Source organism: Pinus tabuliformis, chromosome J, assembly GCF_031772625.1.
Source record: "Pinus tabuliformis cultivar Carrire ecotype Pingquan chromosome J, CPIR1, whole genome shotgun sequence".
Taxonomy (NCBI): domain Eukaryota; kingdom Viridiplantae; phylum Streptophyta; class Pinopsida; order Pinales; family Pinaceae; genus Pinus; species Pinus tabuliformis.
The window spans coordinates 1,351,454,226-1,351,475,997 of record NC_142295.1 but is presented as its reverse complement, the minus strand read 5'-3'; the positions used below and the strand labels follow the sequence as shown (position 1 = coordinate 1,351,475,997).

Here is a 21,772-nt window from a genome sequence, read left to right as displayed (position 1 = left end):
TAAAGGGGAATGTCAAGGGTCACCCCACCCTTTGCTATATATAGTACCTCATAACTCATTGTAGATGCTTTTGGTAAGCCAAGCTTCTGATAGGAGTATCTTAGAGAAATCTTGGAGAGTATCGTAATGAGGCTTGGCTTCTCCACAGTGCAGAGCTACTACATCTCTTTGGAGGAGCAAGAGATAGTGATTGTAACGTTCCGTTATCGGGACTAGTGGTTGGTCATGGTTGTACTGTATGATTGGAACTTTTACTTGTTAATATAATAGAGCCAACACGTTTCATGCATATGTTTTTATTGTATTTCATTTAACTTGTTTACTCTAATGATATATGTATATGTTTTCTTATGCATGTATGTATAGACTCTTTCTTTATATGAATGTATGAATCTTACTAAAATGTGTTGTTGGTTTAACCATCACTTTGGATTGTTGGTTCACCTTCCTTCCTGTTTGTGATGCATCTTTGCTTGTGTGTTCCCTTCCAAGCAATTTGTTTGCATAGGTTTCCAAGGGGCGCACTCATTCCATCCTCTGTGTGTTAGAACCATTCGTGCACCTTCCTTGGCTTGTTGCACATGTCACACCCTTGATACCAACAGGGATATTGTACTTGCCTCTGCACGCAACCACGGTTAAGGAAATACCATATGACACAATGCTCAGACTCCTACACCAAATGGTCTAAGGTCTAGTTGGGACTTCTTACTAGGGAGATCCGCTGATATGTTGGCGGGTCCAACACCATCAACATTTATGGTGCTAGAAGGAGGGATAGATGACAAGTTGTGTCCTCTCATCCTATTTTGAATCTTTGCACATCTATCATGGATTCCATTACACTCATGCCTTCGTGATGTTTTTCGCATGTCGAACATCTCAACATTAGGAGGGAGTTTTTTAATATCTTGTTTGAATTCATGTATGATGGTGAAGGAGAAGTAGCCTGGACTGAGTACTTAGAAGACTTATATGAATTTCTTGAGGATGTAGATGAGTTCTATGAAGAAGAGGTCAACCTGCTACTTTCATACACGTTTTGTGAATCCCCACTACGTTGGTGTTGGAGTTTGCCTCCTGGCAGCGTGCACTCACTCGAGTAGTTTTGTGATCTCATTGAATCTACTTTCCATCATTTTGATCTAGAACCTCTTGACCAAAAACTGTTACAACAACGGAAGGCCCCGCATGAATTGCCTATGGAATTTTGGGATCGCTTTCGTGTGTTGCAGTTTCGAGCTCCGAAAATTTAGATGAAATTCCAGTTTCTTATGGATAGATTTGAGTATTTCCTTACCAAATCTGTCAATCCTAAAAAGAAGTTCAAGCCCAAGCCCCACTCAACATACTTTGGTGATGGAGTTGCACAATCATAGATGGACATAGTCATTGTCACAAGTGACTGTGCAACATCCCCTCATCAAGCAACAACACCACCGTAGAGTTATGTGGGAGAACAGGCGCACACATTTGTTCAACTGTCACATCCTCCCAACATCACTTTTCTTAATTGTCACGTAGATTTGGATGCAAATCCCATGGGTTGTCAGATGTATTTTGTACCTCAACCTTTGTCTTCATATTTTGATGATCCTACGGATTGAATTATCTTGTGTTCTTCCATTCCAGACTCTACACTTATTGTGAGCGAGGATCAAACTATCGATGGAATTGGTGTTGCACAACCAACCTGCACTATCATTCATGAAGAGTATGACTAGGAGCTTGAGCATCAACCCTCAGTGAAGGATGACTCCCTTCTGTCCGAGCCTCCTCTATTTTTTCCTAATATCTTTGGTGATTTTTCCATCCATGATTTCACATGTGTATCTTCGTCTACAGATGCACCCATTGTTTATCTTTTGTAGAACACACCAAATGTCAGTCTATCATCCGACATCAGAGAGGAAAAATCATTTTTTGAAAATCCACTTGATTTTTCATCTACCTTTTTCAGAAACACAAAGGGTGAATTTTTCTGCTTCTCATCTACCCCTCTGTTTGATTCATCATATCATGAGGATGCCGATGAAATCATTGATTTTGATGACCATAGTTGTCATTATCTATTTACCCCCGTATTTGATCATGATGATGTTTCTATCACAGTTGATTTTTCGAAGCCACATGTTTATGATGATATATCTATCAATGAAGTCGAAACCCCGCAGACTGTTGAGGCACTTTAGCTTGAGATGATGGTTATGTCAGGCACTCGTTTTCCTGAGGTTGTTTCACTTCCCATCAGGAAATTGTTGAAGCATCCGAGGCTCCTCATCACTCATTTGTATGAATTGAAGATCAATCTCACACATAGATCATGCTTCCTCCACTCAAACTACACGATCCCATTGCTCATGGATTGGAGGAATCTTACATAGAAAGTACATGTTCATGACGCAAGTTGTCTTTGTTTCTTTCGTTTTCCTATATGTCACAGTCAAGAGTATGCGTATGCTTTACATATACACACAGTGTCACACAACATCATGGTAAGTCCATGGATTGCATGTCATGCACTTGCACTCACTTATGTTATGTGGACACATTTAAACTCGGAGTGTGTTTGTCTTCATTGTTATATCTTTCTTGTTTTCTAGTTCGCACGGTTGTGCTATTCCCAAACCATACCTTCACCAACATGGGTTGACTAATGAACCTTTGGCTGCATTGGAAGTATCACTTCACGTAAGAAGACCCATGCACTGTTAGCTTAGGAGTAGGAGTAGTCTTTGCTTGCATGCTTGTTTGCTTCTTACTTTGTTCATTCGCTTGCTTGCTTGCTTGTTATCTTACTTGCTTTGCTTACGCATTTACATCTGCTTCTACTTTATTTTGTTCTTGTTTTCTTGTTTTACGTTCGTATGTTAGTTTTGCATGAAACCGTGTGCGAATCTTGAAACAAGATGGGTAAAGTACAAGAGGACTTGTGTAGTTATCAATACTTGGTTATCTATCACCCTGCCTCTACATTAAGAACTTGTTGTCTGTAGTCCATGATACATCAATGGAAAATACGTACTGTTCGAAGTGAACCTTGGTGAAAACACAACACTTTCACACTAATAAGTATCACCTACTCTAGTCAGTTGTTTTTTGGTTAATCCTTCTCAACTCAGTCAAGTAGAGTAAGGTGAAGGGGAAAACGTTAACAAGAACATCAGAGGTATATATAAACTACTTCTTTGAAGGAACAACCTCTTCTTCTGTCAATAGGTTAGGATCCCTCTTTGACCTCTGAAATGAATAAGTGTTATGCAGAGCTACAAAAAAAAAAAAATGAAAAAATGAAAATGTGAAAAATTTCGAAAAAATGAAAATGAACAAGGCGAAAGAATAGAATGGCTTCCTTGATAGAGAGGTGATGCAAGTAACTCCACAACGGTACCGACCAGGCTCACTGGTAGCGAAGTGATGCTTGCGTTCCTGCGTGACTCAGCCGGGGTACTGCTTAGGCCTGTTGGCAGTAAAGCAACACCAAAGATGAAACTAAAATTCCGATGAAGATATGTCTTGTGCACCGATATACCCCTCATCATCAATCAAAAGAACTGTATTTAGCTTGGGAGCTGCTACATCTTACAATCAAGAAAGTGTTGAAACCAAGACGAACATAAAACTGAACAATACTTCCAGAGGTGTTAGACTTACTTTTCACGAACAAGGTCCACTCAGAGAGTTGGAGTTCTACCAGTGTGTCGCCAAGTGCTGTAGAAGCTTCACACATGCTCCAAAAGTTTTCCTTAGCTTCGTTTTGGAGCCTCCCTACCAACCACCCTAGCAGCATGTCTTGCACTATCAAGTACATAGGTTTCATTGGCTTTTCAGCAGCTTGCCAGCCTGTGCATGATATTTTTCTTCACTCCCCTCACAGGCTGCCATTCTATACTTGGGCCAGCTTCTTGATGAGAAGCCCCCTCAGAAAATTGTCTAATTATGGAGGGGAACCAGCCTTTCATCCAGAAATTACGCAAATTTGCTGGGTAGCCTGCTGGGCCCAGAAATTGCGTAATGCAGTCAAACAACCTTCCTTATGAAAATTGCACAATTTGGCCCAACACTACAAATCAGCCCATAAATTGAAGTATTATAGGTAGCAGTCACCTGATCCTCCAAGAAATTGCGCAATCCCTTTGGGGCAGCCAACCCAGCTCCTCCCAGAAATTGCACAAAATTCCCTCTCAGTTAAGCAGGCTGTTGCATGTTCCTTCAAGTTGATTGGTTCCACCTAGGAGGCAAAAAAATTGACTTGCATGCATGGGCTTCTTTTTCCTAAAATGTCAAAAAGAAACATGCAAAAAACATCCCTAGATTTTGGGGATGTATTTTGAGCAGTTGGAGGTTACATGCAAGATCATTTTAGAAACTTTCCTCCAAGTGTCTCTTTTTCCTAGATTTTTGGCATGCACGTCATGAGCCTAAAACTTATTTATTCAATGCTTCAGAGATCATTCTTCACATTGATCTTGGAGCTCTGACATCCAATAACAAATCTAGGAGTCTTCCGCACATCCAACTCAGTTATTTCCAGGTAAGTCCGCTTTACTTGTCTTTTGCAGCATTTCTATCGCTTCTTTGTTTTGGCTTATGTGAGTGTTGTCTGTTTGATTTCTATGAATGCTTGATGTCATTTACATGCATGTTAGCTCATACAAACACCATTTTAGTTTTTTTTTGCATCTCAATGTTGTCGCATGCATGCCACTATTTTGCATGAATGGTGGCTGATTCAGTGACTCGTTTCACACACATGCATGTTTTTCCATTTTTTGAATCTTGCATTCGATGTTTGCATGCATGATTATTTAGTCCTGCTTACACTCAATCATGCGATGCATTCACATTTTCATATGCTTTCAGTCGCCTGTTGATAGGTCTGGGAAACCTTGGCCCGAAATCTGCCTTGCCCAGACAACATTGCGCAATTCTGAGAGGGAAGGCTCTGCCTTCCTCCCATAAAATGCACAAATATAGCTAGACAATGTCCTGTAGACTTGTTTTGTGCAATTATGAGAGGTAGTGTTTGCTGGCCCATAAAATTTCACAATGCAGTGCAAGGGCCTGGATGACTTGCAAGTTGAAAATGCGCATCGCGCAATCTCAACAGCTAGTAGGCCAGTTTGGATTGTGCATTACACAATTCTAGAAGTCAATGAACCTCCCAAGAGTTTGGGCAGCCTTTTCCACAGGTCTAGTAGTCAGTCTCCTGACCTCCTAATGAAAATAACGCAATCCTTGCCAGCAGTCTCTGAGGTATGTTGCATGTCAGTCCTCAAAGTTTTCTTTGGTTTTAACTGATATATTTCTTGCCATGCATGTCTCCATGTCTCCAGATATAGTAGGTGTTCATCCATCTGTTAGCATTTCAGGATCAATGGCCTCCAAAAGAGCAAGGTCAAAGGACACCGACGGAAGCGCAACTGGAGAAGTAGTTGAGCGAGTCCCTATGAGTTTGTCGATTTATGAAGAAGCCAAGGTGATTGTAGACAAAGACATCAAGCTGAAATGGTAGGAGGTCAATGATGCATTCTCAAGCACATTCGGGGACGATCTTGAAGACCACAAAGTCTATGTTCAAACATTCACAAGTCTGGCTTGTACCAGATTACAGGCAGATATCCCACATTTCCATGCATGAACATGATACATTGGATCGTCTCGCCCATTGATCCCGAGACGATGGTGTTAAGTAGTGTTAGTGGAACAGAGATTACTACCTTCATGGAACAGGACTATTAGTATATGTACCACTTTCCAAAGCCAGTGATCACCATGGAGACACCCTTCAGTATACCCAGCAACAATGACAACTCTAGGGATATCTTGAAGAGCTGGGTGAAGGAGCCAGCCAAATTTGGGATGACACACAACTAGATTTACAAGAAGAAGATATTGTGGAAGGCGTATCATTACTTGGTCATCTTTGCATGTTTCTTATATGACCAAGAGAGCACAAATAACTTCCCTCAGAGTTGGGTGATTGTGTTGGACCAACTCGCCAGTGAAGGAAAATCATTCAACTTGTCTGACATGTTGGCTCACAAGCTTAAGGAACAAGTAACAGGAACTTGATAGCCACCCAAAGGTTAGCAAAGATAAATCTACATGTCCGCTTACATCTTGGATGCAATCTATGCCCGTCAGGAGTTCCCGGGTTTGAGGTGGGAATGAACATCATGGGAAACCTCTATGAACACTAATGGAAAACTGTTTGTCGAATGAAGCTTCTACGGAGTCATCACATAGTTGTCAGACCATTTTTTCACCCTGGTGTACAAGATGATATTTGAGCAGGATCCACCTTGCATGTCAAAGGCAATAATGAAGGCACTGATCGACATAGTGGATTGGTATGCCTATCCTTTTGGCACCTTCATATGGATGTACATCGAGGAGAATCCTCCACATGTTTTTCTAAAGTTTTCCATGGAAAAGCTTGTCATGTAATTAGTTTCGTACCACATCTCAGTAGGGCTGTCAGCTAGGATGCACCAGAAGAAGAAGGCTCCTTCGCCCACTCTTCTGCTATGGCTCGAGTTATACGAGATACAAAATCTCAAGCATGTGGATGCCGAAATAGAAGATTTCAAGAAATTTACTTTCGGCACCAGAAGATTCAATCCATATGACCGACATTGCTTTGTGAAGGATCACTATAGGAGAGTGCAATTTTATTGGATCCACGAGGCATGTCATTGCGTTGAGGAAGACCCATGGAGATATTGTCACAACTTTTCCAGGCCCAGTCAACTGGTTGGCATTGTTATGGAATGTTTAGAGAAGCAACATCTAGGAGGGAACTAGTAGCAACAACAATAGAGGTAAAAATACTAGCGCATAACAAAGGCAAGAGGAAGATTGTCGACAACGCAGAGGTAGAACAAATCTGCAAGTTCAGAGTAGACCCACTTGTGTAGAAAGAAGCTTTGGCAATAGAGGTGAAGAGGCAACAACATGACAAGAGGACCATGCAAAGGCAGAGAGAAAAACAAAGGATGGAGGAAACAATTAAGGAGTTGTAAGAGTTGAAGGAAAAACTTCAGAAGGAATAGGAGCTACGCAGACAGGAGAAGGAAGAGTAGGAGGGGCAGATGAAACTGAACCCATACAGGTGGTAGACTCATTTGAGGGGCTGGCACAAATCAAAGAGGGTGAGCAGTCACAGGAGCAGGACCTCATACCTTACCACCAAGAGGTCGATCCACTGACTTCACCCGATATGGAAGCAGAGCAGGTCCTAAGCGACCAAGGATATATTGACATCCTTGGGGACAATCTAGAAGAAGCGTTGCACAATATATCATTCTCTGAGTTGCAGCATAGAGTTGTGAAATCGTACAAAGTGTCTACTATGGATGTCCACACATCTCCTGTGTAGTTTTAGGAACAAGTGATCATAAATGATGTGCGCAAGCATCTAGCAAAATTAGTCGATGCTACCAGAGCATATGTCAAAGCCACTATCTTGAATGTTCACTTCTTGATAACAGAGAATGAGTGAATGGCTGAGTTACAGATGAGCAAGCAGGGAGGAGAACTGGTTACAACATCCGTCTGAGCAAAATTGAAGAAGGCAATACAAGATGAAGTATCATCCCTTGAGACAATCACGCGGGTGTTGTATCCTAGAGAAAGCTTGGAGAGTATTGTAATGAGCCTTGGCTTCTCCACAATGTAGAGATAGTACATCTCTTTGGAGGAGCAGGTGATAGTGATTGTAACATTCCATTAATGGGACTAGTGGTTGGTCATGGTTGTACTGTCTGATTGGAATTTTCACTTCTTAATATAATAGAGCCAACACATTTCATCCATAAATCGTTATTGTATTTCAGTTAACTTGTTTACTCTAATGATATATGTATATGTTTGCTTACGCATGTATGTATAAACTCTTTTTGTATATGTATGTATGAATCTTACTGAATATGTTGTTGGTTTAACCATCACTTTGGATTGTTGGTTCACCTTCCTTCCAGTTTGTGATGCATATTTGCTCGTGTGTTCCCTTCCAAGCTGTGTGTTTGCACAGGTTTCCAAGGGGTGCACTCATTCCACCCTCCATGTGTTAGAACCATTCATGCACCTTCCTTGGTTTGTTGCGCATGTCGTACCCTTCCTACCAATAGGGATATTTTACTTACCTCTACACACAACCACGGTCAAGGCAATACCATACGACCCAATTTTGGGACTCCTACACCAAACGGTCTGAGGTCTAGTTGGGACTTATTACTGGGGAGATCCCCTAACATGTTGGTTGGTCCAACACCATCAACAGAATGGAAAAATAAATCGACTTCTTCACATATACGTCTGGTAGAGTTAAATGAGGAATAGAGTGGCCATTCTTGAGTATTGTCAACCTCTATGGAGAAATCAATAAGTATGGTAGTCATGGTAGAATGTGCAGGCCACTTGAGATTAAAATTCTTAGTATGAAAGTTTACACAGGGAATCAATGGAGAACTTGAAATCCCATTTCTGTGTCTAATGATATGACAGAGTTCTACCAATAGATGCAAAAGAAACACGAAGAGCCATACTAAAGGACAATTAGAACGTATGGACACATGAAATGGGGTAGAAGAGACAACATTGTGAAGAGTGCATTAGAGGATCAAAACCATCTATTTCCAACAAGAAATTTGGGGGAAAAGAGCACAATGTCGAAGTGCTGAGGATTGAGAGAAGTGGAAATAGAGTGATTTTTGTGAGAAGAACAACAAGAGCAAAGCTAAAGTGGTGAAAGTAGAGACCTTCTGCAAGAGAAGGCAAAGTGTTGAGGATATGTTTCTATGAGCAATGAGCATAGAGTAGCTATATGTAACAAAGGGAGTCTATGGAATAACAATGGACCATGGTAAGAAGTTGTTTCTGCAACCAACCTCATTGGTATTTTACTTGTAATTGTATATGCTTCTGTTTTTAGTTTGTAAATTGTATGAAACAATAGAACAATGGCAACAACAGGTTGGTTCCAACAATCATAAGAGGTTGGTGCCTGTTGGAAATTTGGTGTTAGCTAACCTAAGGGGGTCGGTGCCTCCTGTAAGTGGGTGCTCACAAACAAACTAATGTAATGAAGTAGGTGCTTAAATTACATTATAAACAAATAACAAATTGGTGGTTTTTTCCCTCTGGGTTTCCACGAGAAAAAAATGGTGTCAAAATGTGTATGCAGCTCATGTGATTGGTTGTATGAACATATGAATTCTTATACTTGCTTCTTACTTTCCTTATGAATAAATTCCCTCATAAGTAATAGAAAAGAAAAAGGACTGAAAGCATATTCAAGAAAAATAATAAAGAATCTCACTATTACTAATTCACCCCCCCTCTTAGTAATTCTTTATTCCAACACTACTTCTCTTGATGAATCTCCTTAAAGTTGAATTCCTAGAGTCCTTGTTGAAGACCCTTGAACATGTGATTCAACTTGTGTATCTTGTTGTTATACTTGTTAAATTTGAACTTCTACATCAAAGTTTCCATAAAAAATGTCTACTTCAATAGCCATAGTTTTGTATGCACTTCCATCCCAAGCTTCAACTTCTTTGAAATCCACATCTGTACTAATTATTAACTTCCTTGTGATTGAATTACACAACTTGAATTATTTGTACTACTCGTTGTATCCTGTGAAAATAATTTTTTTATTTATGTCATTTAGTTTTCTCATTTATGTCATTTATGTCATTTTGTTCAGGTATGTAAGCATATACCACACATCCGAACACCTTGAAATATGAAATATTACTTATCCTACCACCCCAAGCCACTTGTGGCATTCTATTTTTAACATTTATTGGGGGACCTGTTCAAAATGTATATAAACATGAAATTACTTTGCTTCAAAACTCATTGGATAATTATTTTCCCTAAGAAGCTTCTAGTTATATTATATTTGTTCCATTCTCCCTTTTTGGTATTTCATTATGCAATGTTGTGTATGTGGATATGGATTGTCTCTTAATTCCTTGATTCTTACAATATGTTGTAAACTCTTTAACATCATATGCTCCTCTATCAAATCTTAAGATTTTAATATATTGACCCTTTTTCTTTTCAATTAATACCTTAAACTCCTCAGAACTTGTGAATTGCTTCATATTTTAATTTCAAGAAATATGCCCAATTCTTTTAGTTGAAATCATTAATAAATTTCAAAAAATAAAAGTATATTCCATGAGGTTGTGTTTGCATGGTCCACACAAATCAAATAGTGTCTTTCCCCTATAATATGCACTAGTTGGAAAATTGTCAACTTCTTGTTTTCTTAATATACAACACTCACAAATGTTGGTTTGTTTATGTATGATTGGTAGGTGTTTAACCAATTTCTTCTGCTACAACAACCTTAGTCCTTCAAAATACAAGTGATCAAATACCAAATTCCATAGCCAAGACTCATATAGACTAGTTATTCTATGAGAAAATGAGGTTGAGTGGCTCACATTTCTTATAGTCAAAGGATGCATCCTATTCTTATTGCTTCTAATTCCACTAATTTGTCTTATACTATGAATTTTTTCCATGATTTTCCAAGAGTGTCGTGATTGAAAACAACTCTATAATAATTTTTGGTAACTTGATCAATGCTCATAAGGTTATGCTTTAATTCTTGGACCAAATAGAAATCTGAAATGTTTTTGTTTACACCTTGATTAGTAAGGACACTAATTATATCCTTACCAAGAAAATTATCAATATTTTCATCACCGAATTTGACTTTAGTCTTAATAGAGTTATCTAGGCTCGTAAACAAATTTCTATTTTTGGTCATATAGTTACTACAACCTTTGTCTAGCAACCAAATTTCTTTTTAATATCTTGGGAAACATCAATGGTAATAAACATAGACTCGAAAGTACTTTCAAAAGTAAAATTAGCTTTGCTTTTATTTAGATTTGCAACCTTTTTTTTTTACATTTATTAGCATAGTGCCCATAATTTTTACAATAATAATATTGATCTTTGGATCTGTCCTTTTTTTCTTTCTTTATTGATGACATTTACCACATCCCCTTAAACTATAAGGGTCCTACTGTGGTCAATCTCCTTAATCTGATCTTGAATTTCCATCTCTTTGTAAGTTGTTTATATTATATATTCCCCTACTACTAATCCTTCATTTGCATTTGTTGACATATGCATGTAATTTGAAGGCATTTTCCAAGGAATCATCATCCCTTTTTATCCTTGTCTCATAAGATTACAAGGATTCCATCAGTTGATTTATGGAAAGCCATGCATCACTTTTTTATTTGTTGGCTTAGGGGGTTCTGACCCAGGTTCAGAGTTAGTTGCGCCAAAAAATTCCCTACACTATTGGCCCTTTTGGCATCAATCCATGGTGCGCAGACTGAAATCTCACCCGAAGCAATATGTGGCGATGCTAGAACCAAGTTTCCGCACCCATAGATCAGTGTGATGTCTTTTTGGTGACTTAGGTCTGCCTGCGCGCATACCTCTATACTCCTGTAGCCTATTTCTGTAACTCCCTCCAATCGGCCTCTAGACCTCCGCGAAGATCTACGATTGGCTTTTGCAGACCATGAACAGGTCAATTTTCTACTTACGTGTGCTTTAGATTACCCTTATACCATTATTTTCTTAGATCCACTTAAGTGTTGGATAACTTTAACAAAAAGTGTTATAATCTTTGCGTAATCACTTAACATTAACGATGTTCAGATAATAATGTAGAATAAGTAAAATCGCACATCAATACATCATTATTTCATAAAAACAGTATTCATCACAACATAAAGCACATTTATACATAACAAACGATAATAGATAGAACACAAGAATTTCTACAACAATCTTCTTTATTGATATTTAGTTAAGCTTACAGACTCAAAACTTCCTTGCTCACTTAGCTGCAGTGGTCCTTGCACTCAGTTGCAGACTCTCCCCTAGGCCTCTGCGCACTCAGCTACAGAGCCTTTTCCTCCTCTAAGACTTCTACTTCTGCACTAGACTTCTTCACTTGCACCCATAGACTTCTTCTTCCTCCTTGTCTTAGACATCCATAAGACACACCTATTTATACAATTCCATGGTCTGTGGACCATGTGTAGATCTTCAAAGCCGACTCAATTTACATAAATAAGGCTAAAAACCCTTTTTGACTTCTTACTAGGTATGGGCTTCGTGACCTCAATTTTCAGAGACTTTACATATTTTTACATCAAAACTTGGGATTTTTCCCCAAAACTTGGGCTTTTGCCCCAAAACTAACGCAAGGGACCCCATCCGAATAGGCTCCCAATAAAAAGATTGTGACTCGCCCTTGAGTCATTCAACTGGCATAGAGATCTTACTGCGAAGATCACCTAGCTCCACTTGAACCACTACATTTTCAGCTACACTCTGCGTGGCTTCTTGCTTCACCCGTTCAACTAGTTTCTCTTTGGTTGGTCGTTCATTGTCCTACTTGATCCTCTGCTGTGTAAGCTGTAGGTTTTCCAACTTGTTGTGAACGTTAGCAGAGAGTTGGTAGGCTTCTTCTAACCAAGGGTCCAACCGCAGCTTAAGGACTGCATCATTTTCTATGTGGCTTCCACTTGTATAAGGAGTTGCTTCCCTTCCTATAACTCGGTGAGGTGCTGCGCTGTAGCCATTGTGTGCACCATTGCCTGAACCTCATTATACTTCTGCTGAAGCTCACGAGTCTCTGTCTTTAATCTCTACAGGTTGGGATCTTCCTCCAGTGTTGTTACTACTTCTATGGCCTACTCAAATAATGTCATACAGTCCACCACTGTGGAATCAACAATAGCTAGTCCATCCTTAACAGCTACTTCATGTTGTTCCCTGACTTCTGGCGAGGTTGAAGGTTGTGACCTGAGCTCTAGTTCTATGATTTTTAGGTTGAGATCGAACAAAACTTAGGCCACTTTTTTCTTGGCATCATGGACACCTACTGCAATCTTCCTGATCTTGGCCTCAAGCAGTGCTTCCTCTAGTATGTGCAACTCCGTCATTGTCCTGCATGCTTCTTCCACTGTGGCTGCCAGTTGGACGCTCTACACCTAGATTCTCTCCTTTGCCTTCAATGTCTCTATTTTCTCTATGAACATCTATTCATTGTTCACCCGATACTCACTTATAACACTGAGTGTGCACTGCTCTCATGATCATAACTCCGTTGTCACACCTGCCTACAGCGTGTGAAAATACTCATTGGGGAGCGCTGCGAGGTTGAGGTTGATATTCTTCATACCACTCACGGTGATCTTATCATCGGCCACTTCCACGCTCAAAGATTCTTCTAGTAGTGCAACTGCTCAGAGATCCACTGATCTGACCATCTCTGTAGCTTAACTAGTTCCTGGTGCCAAGCTCATCTGTGCAGCACTAACCTACCCGACACCCACCTCGATCCTGCTCGTATGGATATGAAACTCGTGTAGATCCTTCTGAAGGGTGCTTCTGTTCAAACTGCTGCAATAGTTCTGATTTGGTATTGTGCACTTTATCTATGATCTTTTCGAGATCACCTTCTATGAGTGTGATGGGATCTAGCAGTGGCTTCGTCGCTTTTGACTTCTTCCAGGGTCCCTCCTTCTACTGCTCCCTATATCTCTTCACCCAAAATGGAGTGCTCTGTTCTTCATCTCTGCCACCTCCTCGATTTGACTACTCCTCTTGCTCGGGCTGGGGTAAAGGGGATTTACTGCTCTGCTCAAAGTCATGCTATTCCTATTTGGCCTGCTGCTTGGAAGGGCACTCTTTTTCCAGCTAGGACTTCCCCTCGACCTCCTTCCTGCGTTTCTCGGCCAACAACAGGACCACCTGCTTTATAGCCTCCTTCTTTTTCTCTGCGGAGCTCAGTGTGCCTTTGCTACTTCATGCAGCCAGATCAGATGGAGAATGCCAATCTACCAACCAACACTTAATAAGCTCCTAAATGGCATCGTCTGTGGTCAGATAAGGTAGGTTGAACCATTTCTATTGTGGATCATTCCACACCTTGATATATACGCGGTGGAATTTTTCCTTAAACTCTGTGTATTATGATAGCTTCTCAAACACTGTTGGGGACAACCACAGCTTCTGGTTGATGTCCATTTGAATTCTCTCCTCCATCAACACCTAGAAAACTTTGGTCTTTGTGACCCACTCAATGTCCTTTGTGGTCAAAAGGGAGGAAAATTGTGTAGCCTCCAGCAATCCTTTCTCCAAGGGAGGAAATTGGCTGTCCTCCAACAACTCCCAAGCTACTAGCACTATGGAGAGCAACAACCACGCATAGTTGAATGTTTTTCTCTCATCTTGATCCTTGCGACAATTTATGAGGAATTCACTACAGAAGTAGTGCGACCAGTTAAACTGCATGCCTTCCACGCACTGTGCAGCTAACGAGATAACTGACGACAAAACCTCATCCGCACGACATTTCCTCATGACCTTACTGGTGAGGATCTGTTTGGAAACTTGCACCATGGGGTCGGTGATAGATGTGATGGAGTACCCCCATGGCCTTAACTAGCTTGAACTTGTCCTTCATCCTTTCTGTCGGGTCGTGCTCACTAGCTTTTCTTCCAAATGCCCTGGTTGGATTCAAGCCTGAATGTGGCAAGAGTGTGATCTAGTGGATCAACATGTCTGTGATTGGGATCAATGGGCTTAGCCACAAACATCCATCATGTACCAGGGTGAACAATTTCTTGATGACGATGATATTGATGTTGGAGCAGTGGTAGTGGGGCACCCACATCAAGTTCAACAACCTCGACTGGCTCCAATGTGGTGACACTAGATTCTTTATAGTACACCTGCTTCATGTAGTTCTCAGTCGCAATGTGGGGGAACCTCTCATGGTCCTTCAAATCCCAATCTTCCATTTTCAAGTGGGGAATCAAAGGTGATGCCTTTTGGTAGCAGTGGCGTATTTAGGAGGAATTTTCCTACATCTAGGTCCTTTGTGACCTTCACCTTTCCCTTACATGGAGGGATGTAATCTGATAGTTTGGAGATGGGAACCACGCCCTTAGCATCTATATCCCATGTGCCCTGTTCGGCCTCCAAATCCACCACTTTCCCCTTATCCTTCACCAGGTGCTAATCTTTCTTCTGAGCCTGGGTAGTAGAGTGCTTCCTCGGTGACTCACGCACTGACATTGGCCTTTTCTGCTTATCCTTCTTGGGCTTAGGATTCTCACGCATTGGAGTGGGCTTCGGCCTAGGTGACCTCGGTGCCATAGGCAAAGGTGTTAGAGCCTCCATTCTTACAACTTCCGGAGCCACTTCCTTGGAGTCAATAGTTCCTTTAGTGTTTGCAGTCTCACCTGGTCCAGACATGGTGCTGAGAGTGAACTGCTAGGTATCCTTAGGTAACCTGTTAAACACCGAGCTCAAGACTAAATCTGTAAAAAACTGAGGATTCATAAACAACGCAGAGCACAACTCAAAATTTCTAAGGATGCAAAATGTTCTTTGCTAGATAGCCACGTGTAATTTATAGGTGAATTCGAATTCAAATTCGACCATACCCCCAAAAATCTGTCCATAAATGCTGATTTGGCTGCAGATATTCAAATATTTCAGCCTTAAATTCATTAAATGTTCCCTCCCCTCCTCTCAACCATATCATAGCTCTCAAATCATGAACAGTGATTATAACGGTCATTTTCTGGCTATGCTTCTTGGTATCTCCCCTCATAGCGCAACTCCCTTAACACATTTTCTGATACTGCGACATTACCCTTTTCCGCACAACCCCTCTATCACGTAGTTCCACTAACTGGGTAGTGTAGTTTATAGTCCTGCGCTCCCTTGTAGCTTCCTTGAGCACTAAGACTGTCTTGTCATCATGGAGTCATTAGGTCAGATCCCCTGCGTATGGCTTCAACCAACTTCCATTTACACTTCCTGAAAATGGTTCTCCATTCAACTTTGCGAGCTGAACTATGCCACCATCTATAATTTCCTTGACGACATATTGCCCCAACTAGTGCATTTGAAAATTTCCTGGGAATTTAGCGAAGTTGCTATCATATAATAAAAGCAAGTCATTTACCTTGAAGGTTGTTATAGTGTTTTCTTCTCAATGATGTATGAAAAGAACCCACTTAAGATTGTGGATGACAAACAATCTCAACAATAGAAATGACTGCTAAACATTGTAGATCTGCAGCTATTGATAGAAACAAAGCCTGCCAAAATTCTAATCTATGCTACGATCATAGTTAAACAGTGAAATAAAGAGTAGTAACCCCAAACATCTAATGGAAACTAGATATGTAAAGAATAATTTTATAATAACACCCGTGAAGAGAACAGATAAATGTTACTAGTCCCCCTCTATGGGATGGGTTCCTGGTTATTCTCAAATATTTTCAGCTTCTGTAGAGTCTCTCTCCTCTATAATGCATAAACCCAGCAAAAATATGGTGTGCGACAATGAAAATAATCAAAGTTACAACAATGAGTGCAACAATGAAACTAATAAAAAGTGAATAATGAATGGAAAACCCTCCTATTTATTAAAAAATATTGAGTTATCCTCAAATAATGAGCAATAATAAAAAATTATTGATCCCGTTCTTGGAATAACCACTTGAAATATTTTATTATATTTGTTTAAGAGGGAAAAAGTATTTAAACTTTTATTTAGAAATAATAAATAAATAAATGATTATTTATCATCTTAATGAATTAGTTAAGGAATAATAAACAAATAAGGATTTATTTAATTATTCCTATGGGATTTAGTCAAATTTAACAAAGAATAATAATTAATTAGTGATTAATTACTTATTCTTAGAGGAAAATAAGATAAATAACGATTTATCTGTTTATTTTTCATGATTGAGTTAAATTTTACAAGGAATAATAATAAAACATTGGTTAAATTAATTATTCATAAAAGAAAATCAAATAAATAATGATTTATTTAATTATTCTTCATGGGTTTAACTATAAATTACTTAATAAAGGTGGTTTATTAGGTAATTTCTGATAGTGAAAGAAATATTACTAGGGTAAAATTGGATTTACATCGTATACTTCGATCCATATAGTAAATTAGGCTAGATGATCAATTTTTTGGTGATAACAGATTTCCCCCCAATGTACGAGTGTTAGGAGAAAAATGTATGACCGAAGTACGTTGTAAAGACACAATCACTTAGACAACACAGGGGAGTCAAGGAGAGAGAGAGAGAGAGACCAATGAAGCTGAATCTGAGAGAGGATAGTGACAGAGGGGGCAAGACTAATGCAATTCTCCTTTTATGTTGTCGTACTAGACCTCAATGAGGCAGGGGAGGCATACCCATACCTGTCGAGACAACTTAGTACAAAAATAATGGTTCACCTAGAAATATGAAACTGAGAAATAAAGTAGATGATGAATGGTACATGACATGCTTGCATAATAGAGCCAAAAAATAATATAATGTGTCCCATATACATAATGAACCTGGTAAAAACATGAGCAAGGACCGAATACAATAATATCTGAGTACATGAGATACAAAGCCCCTTCCCTCATGAAATAGGTGGGCGGGAGGGTAGAACAACTGCAGAAGCCTTGTTGAATAGGGAAGGGCTCTGCAAAAATGAACGAATCATCTGAAGGAGATGTGCATGCTATGGAAACTACGATCAGTAGGAATCAAACCCATCAACCTTGTGGAACTGCATTTGAGGCTGTAGCATAGTAGGTATGCATCCAGGCATGTGGGGGGCTACCTGAAGGGTCACCCCCTCATGAGGTTTGAAACATCTGACACACGCTCGAGAATCACTGGTACAATCTGCTGCATCACTGGACCATCAAGTGTATGGATCACGATCATGAAACGATCAAGTCAAAGGGAAATAATGAGACCCGCTACTTGATCGAAGGTACCAAATAAGAATGGAAGCTAAAACCGAGATACACTGCCCTCTAGGTTGTTCTTCTGGGATAAATGAGTTGATGTCGACAGAATAGGGCCCACAATAGATGAGGCAATGGAAATCCTCAACTAAATCATGCGGGAAAATAGTAATGTGACAGATGGAATGATAGTAGGGATAATGGGGGAATGGGATTGAGGGACAAACATATGACTACCCTTTTCAGAGCATAAAGTTCATGGTTGACCTGGTAGCAATGGACTCAACTCTGGAGGGGATGGGGATAATATGACTGGAGGAAGAAATGGGCAACACAGAATGAAGGGTATGCAAATATGGATTGAATATTGTGACATGAGATGATGGGACATGAAATACACTCCAAGAATGCAAGGGTGACTCATCGCGGATGCTCTGAACAAGGGTGAGTCAATGACGCTGCCACACATGCTAGGCCCGGTGGGGACAATGAAAGCATGAGTAAATGATGGTTACTCATGATGAGAATTGAAATATGATATGACAAATATTAGGAGGAGGTGGACCTCAAAGTACAAGTGTCACTTTATGATGAAATTTGATTTTGAGAGACTACGAAGTGACCTTGTTGGAAAAATGGTTTCTGGGCGAAGTGTCAAATGATAAAAAACTAAGGAAGACCCATTTTAGGGCTTGGTGAGAGATTTCCAATGGTGCTGATGGTTCATCAAACTGAGCTACGGTCTAGTCACAATGTGTGATAGAAAAATTGGGGATTTTTCTATAAAAGGGTGTTTTCCCTCCAATTTGGATTCATTTTCTAAGTGAGTTGTGGTGAATTTGGAGAGGAGGAAAAGGCCCTAAATCTTGTCGAAATCGTAGTCAAAAAAATAACCGTAAAAATCAAGATATGAGACTTTCAGGTAGGTGGCCTTACTCATCTCTTCAATTTCAGTGGTTTATTTCCTGATTTTTGGCACCTGGCAGCTCCCTAAGAGATCTCTGCTCTTGTTCACAGTCGTATCACACTTTCTGTGCTGAGAGGTGTGATCTGGCTCGCAAGAAATAGGTGGAAACATGTAAGCTCGCATTTTCTGGGGTAAAAACTATGTTTTGTTGTTGGAGAAAGAGTTGGTCTTCTAGCCTCGTGGTGGCTACAGGTTGATCAATGTAGCTGGTTGCTTTATTTTCTGAACTGACAAGACATGTGGTGTTTCACAGATATGGCAGAGCTAAAAATCAACTGGTGTGAACAAGACTTGGATACTCTTCTATCTGAAACTTAGGGGGGTTAGGCGGTTCAAGGGGCATTGGCTCGTTATAGGGTTCTCAAGTTGTTAGAGAACCCATTGATGAGGGTAGGTGATCCCTTGCTGTCGAGAATTGTGAGGTATTGGGATCCAGACCAAGAGGTATTTGTCATGTAGGGGCACAAGATTGAGCTCACATTACAGGATATTTACTTTCTGACCAGATTACCTCCCCTGGGAGTGGTGGGGGATATTTATCCAGTGTTGTCATGTGGGAGGAACATTGCTAAGTTCGTGGAGCACCATTATCAACGGGGTGTTCGTGTCTAGGGCACAACTATACCACTTGTTTATCTAGAGAGGTTAGAGACACAAGCAGTTGTCACAACTATGCTACGGATCTTGGGAAGCCAGTCATTCCACCACATCATTGGTGGGAAGATGATGTTAGTTGACAGTGTTTAGGCTGGGACCTACTATGGGTGGGCCCAGATGATGCTGTCATCGGTGAAATGACAATTGAGTCTTTGTAAGAGACAGGTTAATCGTGACTATGCTTTTGGTACAGTACTATGTGCATTCTTCTTTGATAATATAACCATTATTCATCCCCATGTACATATCCAAAATTGGGGCACATAGGAGCCCAGGATGCGCAACTGGGGGCAGCTCCTACGGAGTGGAGGAGGACGGGGAGCGGATGGGTGTTTCGACCCAAGTTTTTTGCACACTAGGACCAAATGCCCCTCTACATTGACGACTACCCTTATAACGGGATGAACTATTAGGGGGATCCTGACTTGCCACTTCTACCTAGGCAAGCATGGGGACTAGATGGAAAGTGTTAAGTTTCTATGTTTTATGGTGCATTTTATATTTCTATCACATGTATATGGTACCGAGTGTGAAATATGTTTTATGCAGACATAGAACCTGTGAAGCTGGCAGGATACACAGGCCAAGCCGTAGCACCTGGGGCTGCAGATCAGGGGACATCATGGTCACAACAGGGTCCAAAGGATACTATGCTACTTGTTGAATTGCATCGTAGGTTTGATGTAGTCTTGACCGGGCTTTCAGAGTGCGGATGGCATGACTGAGAGGATCGAACACAGATGAGTGCACTAGTCTTCCCTTAGAGTGGCTAGGCATCGTCCGACACATGGTGATGGCTGGTCAGGAAGTACGTGATCTACATGTAGGTGGAGCAGAGCCTTTGGCATGAGATTTGTCGGACAATGACTAGATGTAGGGACATGTGGGTCCCTTTGCTTGTGATTTTTGTAATATCCTATGGGCATGTCATATGTATTTAGAGCTATGGCTCCAAACACTTTTATGATACATAATATGATTATTCCTATTATATGACGATGATGGTTCGCCATTTGTTTTATTTATGGTTTTCTTTTGTGGTATACATGTGATAAATGCCAATCTAGAATGTTGTTGGCAATGGTATCTAGATAGTGATTTTGGGCTCTAGACACATGACTGAAAGTAATGGTTTCAAATTCACGTACCAATAGTTTCAATCGTAGATATTTTCTAAATAGGACTTGGTTATGCACATGATACACACCATTCAATTGCATGACAAGTAGCAAGGAATCTAAAAGAACATGAAGATGAAGGATGCAATGAGCGATGGCATCGACTAATAAACATATCACTGCATCATATTCGACCTAATTATTGGTGGCAGATCCAATGCACACAACATTTGAAAGGACTAACATATGCAAGGAGATAAAAATGGCCCAGGCTGCCGAGGCTAGATTCTAGGAGAAGCGACTTGCACCGTCGGCATGACTGATATATGGTGTGGCTGATGGATTGTTCTAAAAGATGCAAAAGACAACGGATGAGACGATGCAATCTACCTAACGTCCTGGCAGAAATAAAGACACACAAATCCAAGGGATGTGCTATGAGTGAAACTTCTTGGGGTAGAGCGTATGGAAAGAATTAAGAATGTAATGGCCTTCAAAATCCTCTAAAGAAATGCCCCCTTACATAAGGGTAGGGGTAATCAGTTGTAGACATAGCTTCCATGGTGTCCCCATCAGGCTGGGAGATGGCCAGATGGGAGGAAGAATGACTACATGATGCAGTGGTATTACCTAGCACGTTAAACTAAGAGAGAAGGTTCACATACATATCGTCTTGAATGGTATATGATGGACTGGTAGACAAAGGGTCTACTGATGTTGAGACGTGCGCAACAACCTTAGGAAGGTTTTTCGGAGAGGAACTCAAGGATGAGGACATGTAAATCATGGGGTTGTTCGTCATCTCGACATTGAGGGGAGGGATCACAATAGTGGGGCCAGAGTTTCCCTATTCTAGTTGACTGGTGGTACCAGAATCCATAGGTAGAGGAGTAGAGGGTCCACTACGAGTGGCCTCGTATTCACGAATTTCCCCAACGAAATCATGAAATTCATCGAGATGAGGGTAACAATGGGAATAAGGACCATGAAGGTCACATAGGGCACAAGGATGGTTTGTTCAAAGCATTTTGAGTTTCTTAGGTGGGATCGGTATGTTAACATGGACTTCAAGAATATTTGATTCAGGGATCAATTCATGAACCAATGGTTTGAGTTGAGGAAGTTCAGGACAATTGTTGGTGGCCCACCCAAAAACATCACAAAAAGTGCATGGGGTTGTTGGCTTTGGGG

At 40.5% G+C, this 21,772-nt stretch overlaps 1 pseudogene; it reads left to right on the top strand.

Moving 5' to 3' along the window:
- The window catches only part of LOC149232380 (UDP-arabinopyranose mutase 1 pseudogene), a 136,573-nt pseudogene extending 116,385 nt beyond the window's left edge, over positions 1-20,188 (top strand).
- The last annotated feature ends 1,584 nt before the right edge of the window (positions 20,189-21,772 follow it).